Source organism: Dromiciops gliroides, chromosome 6 (assembly GCF_019393635.1).
Source record: "Dromiciops gliroides isolate mDroGli1 chromosome 6, mDroGli1.pri, whole genome shotgun sequence".
Classification (NCBI taxonomy): domain Eukaryota; kingdom Metazoa; phylum Chordata; class Mammalia; order Microbiotheria; family Microbiotheriidae; genus Dromiciops; species Dromiciops gliroides.
Window position 1 is genome coordinate 31,959,762 of NC_057866.1, and position 12,100 is coordinate 31,971,861.

A 12,100-nucleotide genomic window follows, 5' to 3' on the forward strand; every position below is an offset into this window, starting at 1 on the left:
AAATATATACACATGTATGTATTAATACACGTGTCTACATGTGCATAAGCACACATATGGGAACATTTATATGTATGCATATGAATATATTTATACATGTATATACACATGGCTGCACATAAGCACATACATGAATAACCATATCCATGCACACATGTACAAACACCTATAAATATATACACATGTGTATATATGCACATGTAATTTTAATTAAATGTAAATAAGTATTTATTATCTACTCTAAAAGATTCTATATTAGGTGCTGAATTTACAAAAGGAAAAATGAAACAATCTCTGTTCTCAAGGAGCCTATGGGGAAATATGTACTTAAGTAAGGAAATACCAGACTCGTATCATTTCTTAAATATTACTTTCTGAAGATCACATAAGTATCTCAGAGTCAACATGTCCAGAAATAAATGTTTTCTTCTCCTAATCCCATCCTTCTTTGCGGGGTGAGGGTGGTCAGGGCATTATCAATTAACCAGTCACCCAAGTTTGCACCCTTAGAATGGTCCTCATTTTTTCAATGTTTTTCTTTACCCTGCTCATATACAGTGAGTTTTCAAGTGTTCTGGATGCTACTGCTAAAATATCTCTGGTATTTATCCCATATTCCCACTTGCTATGAAACTTTTTTTCCTGCCTTCATGATTTCTCATCTAGACAATCATCATAAAGTTAATGATTTAGAATACAAAGTACACAATTATATAAATATATTGCATGCTTACATGTTCACAGTAATTTCTACACCTTTACATACATACAGCTATGAATATTTACATAAATGCATGCATACTATGGAACAACATATGCTTTACATATTATATATGCATATCATGTATGTATGTATGTATGTATTACTATACATATTTATTGGAATTAATCTTTTTGTTCTTTTTATTCTTTAATGAGGTAGGTATTGAGAGGGATAGAACATCTGTGGAATGATAAATATACTTTTTGCCTAATTGTTTTATTTTGCTACAAGAGATCTCACAAAGAATAAGGATAATGCTAAATGTGTATACCATTACAATAGTTTCTAACTTAGCTTCTTTCTCTTGTGTTGCCCTCTTCCATCCACCCTTCCAAATCAGCTGCCAAACATATCCTTATAGCACAGATCTAACCATGTCACACCCCTGCTCAATAAGTAAAATTAAATAAACAAAACACAAATTACTTTACCTTGAAAATAAATCTCTTCAAAACCCATCTCTTGTCAACCTTTTGAAGTTAGTTAATCACCATGGTTTTTATTCATTCTTTGTTCCAGCTAAACAAACCAACTTCATCTTTCCTATCTATAATGTTGTAATTGACTCTTTGCAAAGTCCATTTCCTATGCCTATAATAAACTGAATCTTCTATTTTTCCTCTTCAACTCTACAACTCTCCATCTTCTACATTATTTTTCCACTTTTATGAGTTATTGACAATTATAGTTTATATTGCTATTGTTTTCCCCAATTTTCTATCCTTCTTCCTCTCCCAGAGTCATCCAATATTAATATTTTTGAAGAAAAATTGGAAAATATAGGAAAAAGCAGCATGATTTCTGAATCGATACATCAAAAAAGTATAAAAATACTAGTTCTATATAACACATTGGGGGCTCTGAACTCTACAAAGGGGTGGAACAGAAATGTCTTTCTCAAATATCTTATTGCATGATTAGTTATTATTTATAATTTTGCAACATTCAATTTTTAGGGTTTTTTTTCCATTTACATTGTTGCAGTAAATGTTTATATTGTCAAATTTATATTCTTTATATTGTTCTGCTTACATCTGCATTAGAAGTACATCTGTATACCTTTTTCATGCTTCTTTGTGTTCAAATCATTTATAACATCTTATGGCATAGTAATACGTCATTACATTCATATACCAAAATTTGTTTAGCTATTCCCCAATTGATGGACACTTTTTTTTTCAAATTGTTATTATCACAAAAATTCTATTTTAAATATTATGTTGTAAGTGGAAACTTATTGTGAATTGCTTTCTTGGCATTAGGGCACCAAGGTGGCACAGTGAATAGAGTTCCAGTCATGGAATAAGAAAGACAACTTACTGAACTTAAATCTGGCCTCAGACAACAGCTATCTGTCCCTGAGTAAATTAACACTATTAGCATTGGTTTCTTCATAAGTAAAATGAACTGGAGAAGTAAATGACAAAGCACTGTAGCCAAGAAAACCCAAAATGGGGTCATCAAGGGTCAGAACAGGTAGACTATAAGCCTGGTAATGAAATGTCTGGGATACTGTGTATAGATAGTTTAGTGACTTTATTTGCCTAATTCCAGTTTGTTTACTAAAATAGTTTTACTGATTCAAAACATCATCCAAAATGCACTGGTATATTTATCTTTCTACTACTATTCAAAAGTGATTTTTCTCATTTTTTTTTCACTTGGCTCTTTGGCAAGGTATGATAAAAACTCAGGTTTATTTTAATTTGCATTTCCTTATTATTGATAATTTGGAACAATTTTTCATGTGATTGTTAATAGTTTTTAATTTATCTTTTGAGGAATATTTGTTTATATTTTTCAATCACTCATTTTAGGGACTTTTTTATTTTTTACATTCACATATATTAATTACCAAAACTTTGTTAAATCAATTTGAAATAAATACTTCATTTCTCCATTCAACTGTTTTGTTTCTCACCCATATATATCAATTTTCTCTTTGTAGTAGTCTTTCAGTTTCCATTTAATTGATGTTATCTAATTAATCCTTTGTAACTGCTGCTATTTTCTGGTTAATAATAAATCTCCCAGGGCAGCTAGGTGGCACAGTGTATAGAGCACTGGCCCTGGATTCAGGAGGACCTGAGTTCAAATCTGACCTCAGACACTTAACACTTACTAGCTGTGTGATCTTGGGCAAGTCACTTAACCCCAATTGCCCAGCAAAAATAAAATAAAATAAAATAATACATCTCCCACAACTTGGAGAAGTATGTGATTTGTTTATTTTCTATTTTTAATAGTATGAACTTTTTAATTATGGTTACACATACATTTAGAATTTGTTGTGAAAGATGGATCAACTTTTTATTTATCTAAGTTTAATTTCTACTTTCTGGTTTTCTGCACAGTTTTTCTTTTATCATATAAAGAATTATTTTCTATGTAATCTGTGCTTTCTGCTTTATTAAACAAACTGCCATTTAGGAAGCTTGTTTCTGATCATCCCCTGTTCTACTGATCTATCTCGCTTTTAAAATTAGTATCATGTGATTCTGACTGCTGTTTTGTAATTTATTTTTAAGGTCTGGAATTACTATTTCTCCTTTATCTCTTCCTTTTTTCATCATTTCCCTGTGTGCTACACATATTTTGCCTTATTCCAAATGAATTTTATTACCTTATCTAATTTTGCACAATATCTGCTTGATAAGTTAATTAAAAGTATAAAATATTTTTATAGTAATTTTGAGTATCAATATGAGTAACAAATATTTCTCTAAAAATTGTTATTCTTTTTAAAAGTAGACTTTTAAGTATTCTACAAATTTTAATGTGTTAACATTTGTACATGCAAGTGCATGCATAAGTGTACATGTTGACTGAATAATGTCAAGTCATTTTGTGAATTTTATACTTATTTGACATGGTATTTCCATTTTTGTTGCCTTTTGAATTTTTTATTATTATATAAAACTGAAGTTGATTTCTCAGGGCTTATTTTGTAGACCATAATTTGGGTGAAGATATTAATTGGCTTAATTGTTATATATTTTCAGATTACTATCTATTTTCAAAGTATACCATCAATTCATAATGAGACAGGGAGAGATAAGGTTTCTCTTTATATATATATATATTATGTCTTGAATTTATCTTCTTTTTCTTTTTGTTATGGCTAGCATTTCCAGAAACCTTTTTAATAATGATGGGGATATTGGGCATTCTTGATTTATTCCTATATTTATTAGGGGCAGTTTTAATGTATCCTAATTGCATGTTATGCCTAATTTTGGTTTTGGACAATTTTTGTGATATCAAAAAGGCCCTTCTATGTTGATATTTTGTGGACTTTGGGCATAAATGAGAGTTGTAGTTTTGTTTTATCTTGTTATAGCAGGAATTAATAGTGGAATTTTTTGTGACTCTATTGAGATAGTCATGTTGTTTTTAATTTTGTTTTGTTGTAACAGGACAATTTCAGTTAATTATTTTCTTTTCTTTATCAATTTTTTATTTCTTCATTAGTCATATTGTGAAAGAACAATCAAAGCACAAGGGGAAAAAAAAACTCAAAAAAGAAGGAAAAAAAAACAGCCCAAAAGTAGAAACAGTATCGTTCAATCTGCTTTCATAATTCACAGGTTTTTTGTTTTTTTCTGGATATTGAGAACATTTTCTATCATGAGTTCTTTGAAATTGTTTTGGATAACTAAACTACTGAGAAGAGCCAAATCTATCACCATTGTTCATCATACAATGTTGTTCTTACTGTGTACTAAAAAACATACCTAACCCCAGAAATAATTCAGAAAAAAACTGCACAATAAAGCAAACAACAACTAAAACAAAACAACAAAAACAAAACAAACAAAAAAACCTGAAGCTTGGGGCAGTGTGCCCTTGACTCTGAAAGCAGAGCCCAACTTTTAAATAAAACCAAGAAATACAATGGAAAAAATGAGCAAACAACAACTAAATAAAATTTCCATAGAAAGTTACTATGGTGAAAAGGAAGATGAAAATCCAAACTCAGAAGACAACAAAAAACAAACTATTATATCCAAAACCTCAAGGGAAAAAAAGTGATTTTGTCTCAGGCCCCCCCAAAATTTGCTGAAGTGTTCAAAAAGTTTTTTAAAAATCAAATAAGATAGGTAGAGGAAAAATGTGGGGAAATGACAGTGATACAAAAAATAATAAAAAAAGAAGAGTTAAAAGCTTGGTAAAAATACTGAAGATATGAGCCTAAAAATAGAATAGGCCAAATGGTAAAATAGTCTCAAAAATCCACTGATGAGAAAAATTCCTTAAAAAAACAGAATTGGCCACATGGAAAATGAAGTGCAAAAATTTACATGGTGGAAAAGTCTACTTAAAAATATAACTGACCAGGGGCAACTAGGTGGCTCAGTGGACAGAGCACTGGCCCTGGATTCAGGAGTACCTGAGTTTAAATCCAGCCTCAGACACTTGACATTTACTAGCTGTGTGACCCTGGGCAAGTCATTTAACCCCCATTGCCCCATTTAAAAAAAACAAAAAAACTTAGAATTGGGCAGATAGAAACTAATGACTCTATGAGACATCAATAAACAAAAGAAAAAGAAAAAGAAAAGAAAATATGAAATATTTCATTGGAAAAAATAACTGACCTGGAAAATAGATCAAGGAGAAATAATTTAAGGAGTACTAAACTGCCTGAAAGCTATGATCAAAGATAAAGGCCCAGAAATTATTTCAAGAAAAACTGCCTGTTATTCTAGAACCAGTGGGCACAATAGAAGATGAAACAGTCCACCAATCACCTGCTAAAAGAGATCCCCAAAAGAAAACTTCCAGGAATATTATAGCCAAATTTCATAGCTCCCGGCTCAAGGAGAAAATATATCAAGCAACAAAAATGTGACATTTCAAATGACATTGAACCACAATCAAGATAACAAAAGATTCATCAGTTTCCACATCAAAGGAATGGTGAGTTTGAAATATGATATTCCAGATGATAAGGGAGCTAGGATTACAACCAAGAATCGTCTATGCAGGAAAACAGCATGATCATTCAAGAGAAAAAATGGATATTTAATGAAGGAGAGAACTTTTAATGATTCCTGATGAAAAGACCAGAGCTAATATAAAATTTGACTTTTAAATATTATTCTTGTTGTTTGTTCTGCAATGTCAAACAACTGTGGCATTGGGAGGTGATGTCATGACTTGCAGTGAATTGGATTTAAGTAAGGGAGGGCTGTGCAAAGTGACCAGCCTCACTCTCTCCTCCAAAGCCATCTGGGTCTAATGGCAAGATATACATTGGGATGACTGGAGATGGTCCCAGGTGTCTGAGGTAATCAGGGTTAAATGACTTGACCAGAGTCACACAGCTATTAAATGTCAAGTTTCTGAGACCAGATTTTGAACTCATATTGTCCTGACTGCAGGGCAACTGCTCTATCTTCTGTGCCACCTAGCTCCTCCTACCTTCAAATATAAGACTCGAGAAACATAAGGGGCAGCTAAGTGGTACAGTGGATAAAGCACTGGCTCTGGATTCAGGAGTACCTGAGTTCAAATCCAGCCTAAGACACTTGACCCTTACTAGCTGTGTGACCCTGGGCAAGTCATTTAACTACCATTGCCCTGAAAGAAAAAAAAAGAATACATATGTAGACATAGAGCATGTGTGTGAATTTAATATGAAGTGATTATATCTAAAAAATGAAATATTAAAGTGGAATGATCTGGGTATATGGAAAATGCAAAATGGGGTAAATTACCTGACATAAGAGGGGCACAAGAGAGTTTTCTTAGTAGAGGGGAAGGTGAAATATGTGGCAGGGGAGCCCTTGACCTTGGATGAAAGAGAAAATAATATACACATTTAGTTGGATGTAGAAATTTACCTTGCCCTACAGGGAAGTAGGAGGGAATGTGTATAAAAGAAGGGAGCTGCTGATAGAATGGATGGAAGATTGTGGGGAAGCAATAGTCAAAAGCAAAATAGTTTTGAAGATGGACAGGGTGAAAAGAGAGAGTAGGATAAAAAGTAGGGAAGTAGCATGGAGGAATATTCTTAGTTAGTAATCATAACTGTGAAAATTATATTACAGCAAGTTTCTCAGATAAAGACCTGATTTCTCAAATATATGGAGAATGGATTTAAATTCATAACAATAAGAATCATTCCCCAATTGATAAATGTCCATAACAAAGGATATTAATAAGGCATTTTTCATACAAAGTAATCAGTTATCCAGTCATGAAAAAGTGTTCTAAGTCACTATTGACAAGAGAAATTTAAATTAAAACAACTCTGAGGGGCCACCCCAATCCTATCAGATTAGATATTATAACACAAAATAAAAATGTCAAAATTTTGATGGGCTGTGGAAAATTGGGAGCCTAATAGAATGTTGGTGGCATTGTGAACTGATCCAAACATTCTGTAGAAAAAAAAATTGTAACTATGCCCAAAGAGCCATAAAACTATGCACATCTATTTGAATCAGCAATACCATTACTAGGTCTGAATACCAAATGCATAAAACCAAAAAGGAAGAGTACCTATATTCACATGAATATTTATAGCACCTTTTTTAGTAGTGGCAAAGAAAAGGACATTGAAGAGATACTCATTAATTGAGGAATGGCCGAACAAATTGTTGTATATAACTATGATGGGATGCTTTTGTACTACAGAAAATAATTAGCAGAATGCTCGCAGAAAAATCTGGAAAACCTTCCATTAATTAATTCCAAGTGAAATGAGTAAAACCAAAAGAACATTGTAGAGAGTTGCAGCAATATTGTACGATGATCGTGTGGATAGCTATTGTCAACGATATAATAGAATCCACAACCATTCTGAAGGACTAATAATGAAAAATGCTGTCCATCTCTAGAGAAAGAATTGATGGTGTCTGAATGCAGATCAAAGCATACTTAAAAGAAATTGATCTGTATTTTCTTGTACAACGTGACTAAAATGGAAATATGTTTTGCAAGAGTGCACATGTATACCCTATATCAAATTGTTTGTTGTCTCAGAAAACGTGAAGGAAAGGCAGTAGTGAAAGTATTTGGAATTCAAAATTAAAGCAAAAAAATGAAAGGGAAACTTGTTTTTACATGTAGTTGAGGAAAACAAAAAGTGAAATATATATGTGTGTGTGTGTGTGTGTGTGTGTGTGTGTGTGTGTGTGTGTGTGTGTGTATATATATATATATATTTTTTTTTTGGTGAGGTAATTGGGGTTAAGTGATGTGAGATTCAGAATTGGACATATGGAGCATTAAACTCCCCTTTTAAGTTTTCATATATATATATATATATATACAGACCACTAAGAAAAAGAAGCCTCTGAGCTTTACTCTGTGAGGGATTAGTTTTTATTTCTTAGGAATTAATTAAACAACAAAAAGTGATACCAATTAGGGAAATATGGAAGTAGAAATACAGATGAATGACCTTAGTCTATTTTCCTTTATAAAACTCACCAAATCCCAAACTGCCTGCCAGGCCGAGAACCAGCCCACCCCAAACCGAACACCAACCACATGTTTCTCAACTCTCCTCACCCAAGTGCTGCCCCCAAGGTTAAGTTTAGCAGCTAGAGAACGAGAACTTCCCATCCTGCCCTCACTTTTAAGTCCACATACTGGAACTTCCTCATGTTCTCCTCCCCAAAAAAGGAGGTCCTTCAAAAGCCGGTTCAGTAGCATGCGCAATCTCTCAAATGATTCGGCTAAAACTTCTGATATATATCTTTACAACAAATAATTTTTACCACAGTGACTTGTCTAGGGTCACACAGCTAGTAAGTGTTAAGTGTCTGGGGCCGGATTTGAATTCAGGTCCTCCTGACTTCAGGGCCAGTGCTCTATCCCTGCACCAACCAGCTGATCCTAAATATATTTTTAAAATAAAATAAGTGAAGGAGTGGCTGTGCCATATTGGAGAATATGGCATAGAATGGCATCACCCTGAGATGGAGCCATAGGAGGGTTAAGGGAAAGATCCAAAGGTTTGGAAAAGCCATTCTATTAAGGAGAATGTGATAGTGAGTTGAAAATTCAAATTCAGTAGCATTGCCTAGTTGTAATGAGGTCCCAATTGAGATTTATATGACAAATTTGTAGTTCACCCTGTCAGAACCTTTGAGTAATTTTCTCCACCTTCATTCAGCAGTATATGTGTAGGCACAGAGGTGAGGGTATGGTAAGAATGATCAGCAATAACATAAAAAGTATACAAATTTTTAAAAGGACAATATTGAGTTGAATTGGTTCACCAAGCACTTAAGATGGGGAGAAGAGGAGAGATTGACTAGTGGAAGGGAGATAGCCTGAGATAGTCAATGGCCTGGAGGCCTGGTGTGGATGAAAAGTAATGCTTTGCTATGATTCTCTCTATGCATTCATTTTCTGGCTAAGCTTTGTTGTTAAACAAAGTGCTATCACTCCTTCTCAAGTCTATCTGGATCATTGAAGCACTGAAAAGACCTGGGGTTGGTATAGAATTAATTTCTATTCCAAGATCATGGTCTGGTTTGTACAAAATGATGATCATATCTTGCTTGGATTCTTTTTTTCAGACTTTTGAATCAGCAAAAATTGCTTTATCTCTTATACATCATTCCTATTTTCTAAAGATGTGAGAAGCCATGAAGATTGGGAAAAATAGTTCTTCATCTCATTGGTCACATGACTTCAAAACTACATGAGGCTTTTCCTAATTTCCTCAGGTCTTCATTCCTTCCACCAACAAAATTTGTATTCATCCTGCATTTATGTTTCATTTAGTTATCTTCATCCATTGTGTTTCTTTTGGCAGCTGAAGGAAGAATTGTTTTATTTTTATCTTCAGTAACTTGCACAATAACTAGCCAGTGATAGGTATTTGTTCAATTAAACTGAATTAATTTAATTCAATTTGAAAGTAAAACAGACATAAAGTAAAACATTATAATTCTCAAAAGGAGAGTGCTAGAACCTGAAGGCACCATGAAAGGTTTCTTTTAATTAGGGACACCTAAGGTATGCATAGAAGGAAACAAGCTAGAATAAAATTGAATGGTAAGTATATTCCAAACATGAGAAATGATTTGTGAAAATGTGTGCTGGTTGGATATGAAATACCATGAATGGAGAAAATAAACCAGGCTAATTTTACCATAATGGAGAATGCATAAAAGGGCATAATTTGAAATAATCCTGGGAAATAGGTGAGAGGAAGATTGTGGAGAATTTTAAATGCACAGATGAGGATTTTATATTTTATCCTAGAGACAATAGAGATTGATTGAAGAATTTTAAGCATGGAGGAGTAACATGGTAAGATCTTTTGGAATTGCATTATAGCAGCAAATCCAACGTCCTTTCCTCAATCTTTATTCTCATTGACCTCTCTTTAATCTTTGACACCATTGGTCAATCTCTCCCACTTGTTAGTGACATCTCTGTAGGTTTAGGTGATACTACTCTCCTGCTTCTCCTCCATCCTATCTGACTGTTCCTCAATATTTTTTGTCCATCTTCCTCCAGTTTATGCCTGCTTACCATAGGCATTTCTCATGTTTTCATCCAGAACCATGTGCCTTTCTTCCTCAAAACTATTTCACTTAATGATCTCATCAGCTCCCGTAGATTTAATTACTATCTCTAAGTTGATGATTCTGAAATCTATCTTCTTCCAACATATCTACTGACTTCTTTCTCCAACTGCCTTTGAGACATCTCAGATTGTATGTCCAGTAGAAATCTTAAGGTAAGCATTTCTGAAAGAGAACTCATTATCTTCCCACATAAACCTCTCCTTTTCTTATTTTCCCCATTATGTTAAAAAGCAATACTACCCTCCCAGTTCCTCAGTCAACACCATTTAGGAGTTATCACTAAGTACCTATATTTCATCACCCACTCCTATCCCCATAGTCTAACATTTGCCAAGACCTGCTCTATTTACCTTTGCAATGTCTCTCAAATCATTTCTTTTCCTCCTCTGATACAGGTAAGACTCTAGCTTCAGGTCTCCAAAAACATAATCTGGACTATATTCATTGCCTTCTAGTCTATCTGCCTTCCTCAGTTCTTTCCCCAATAAAATCTATGTTCTTTTCAACCACTAAAGTGATTTTCATAAAGTACATGTCTGGCCACATCACTCCCCTACTCAATAAACTCTGATGGCTCCCTATTGCCTCCAGGATCAAATACAAAATTCTCTGCTTTGCATTCAAAGCCCTTTGTGACCTAGCACTATTCTACTTTTTCAGTTTCCTTAGACTTTTCTCTTCATTAAGTACTCTTCAATGAAGACTTAGTGGCCTCCTGGTGGTTCCACTAAGAATAAGAAATTCCATTTCTCAGCCACAGACATTTTTCCTTACCATCTCCCATGCTTGGAATGCTCTCCTTCCTTAACTCTGCTTCTGACTTCCCTGGCTTCCTTTAAGTCTCAGCTTAATGACCATGTTTTTTAAGGGAAGCCTTTCCCAATGCAGTATGATTTTACATTATGATATTTTATTCAACTAAAAACAATCATTTTACATTAGGTCATATAACATTGAATATAAAAGAATAATAACAGGATACTTATCTTTGTATCATTTTTATTTGAAACCTACTGATTTTGTCAGTGCTGTCACAGCTTGAAAGTTCTATGTTGTCTCCAAAGCCTATCACAAAAGATCTATTAGTTTGCCTTATGGTTGCAAAAATATGGTGCCATTCATATAATAATATATCAAATGGAATGCCCAAATCATTAAGGAGAAGTAGAACTATAGGAAAACACATGAAAGATCCATTTTCCCACCTAGTTCTAGAGTCCACCCACAGATCTGGAGATGAGCTCTTAGAAGAACATTGCTGTGTTTTTACAAGATAGGTTGTTGTGGGGCTGGATATCACAAGTTGGTTGAGAAGCAAAATTCATAAAAAGGCACAAAAACACCCACATTAAGATATGACTTTTTGGGTGCATTTTCCCCCACAAAGTATCAGGATTCTATTCCTTCGTTTCTCCTTTTATTTCTAGCTCTGTCTCTGTTTTTGTTTTTGCCTGTCTCTATATTTATTTGTCTCCTTTATCTCTCCTTCTCTGTCTCTGTCTCTCTCTCCCTTTTTCTTTTTCTGATTTTCTGTCTCTATCTCTTTCCACCCCTATTCTTTTTTTAGAGAAAAAAACTTGGGGGTACTGAGCATTATAAGCAAAAAGTAATATTACAGGAAAAGTGAAATTGATTATATATCAACAAATAGGAACCATAAGTGATAGAGTTGTTTTTTCCCTTTGGAATCAATGTTCTGTACTCAATCATAATACTAACATGTAAGAACAATAATCAAAATAAATTTTAAAATGAATAAATTAAAATGAGATTCATAAAA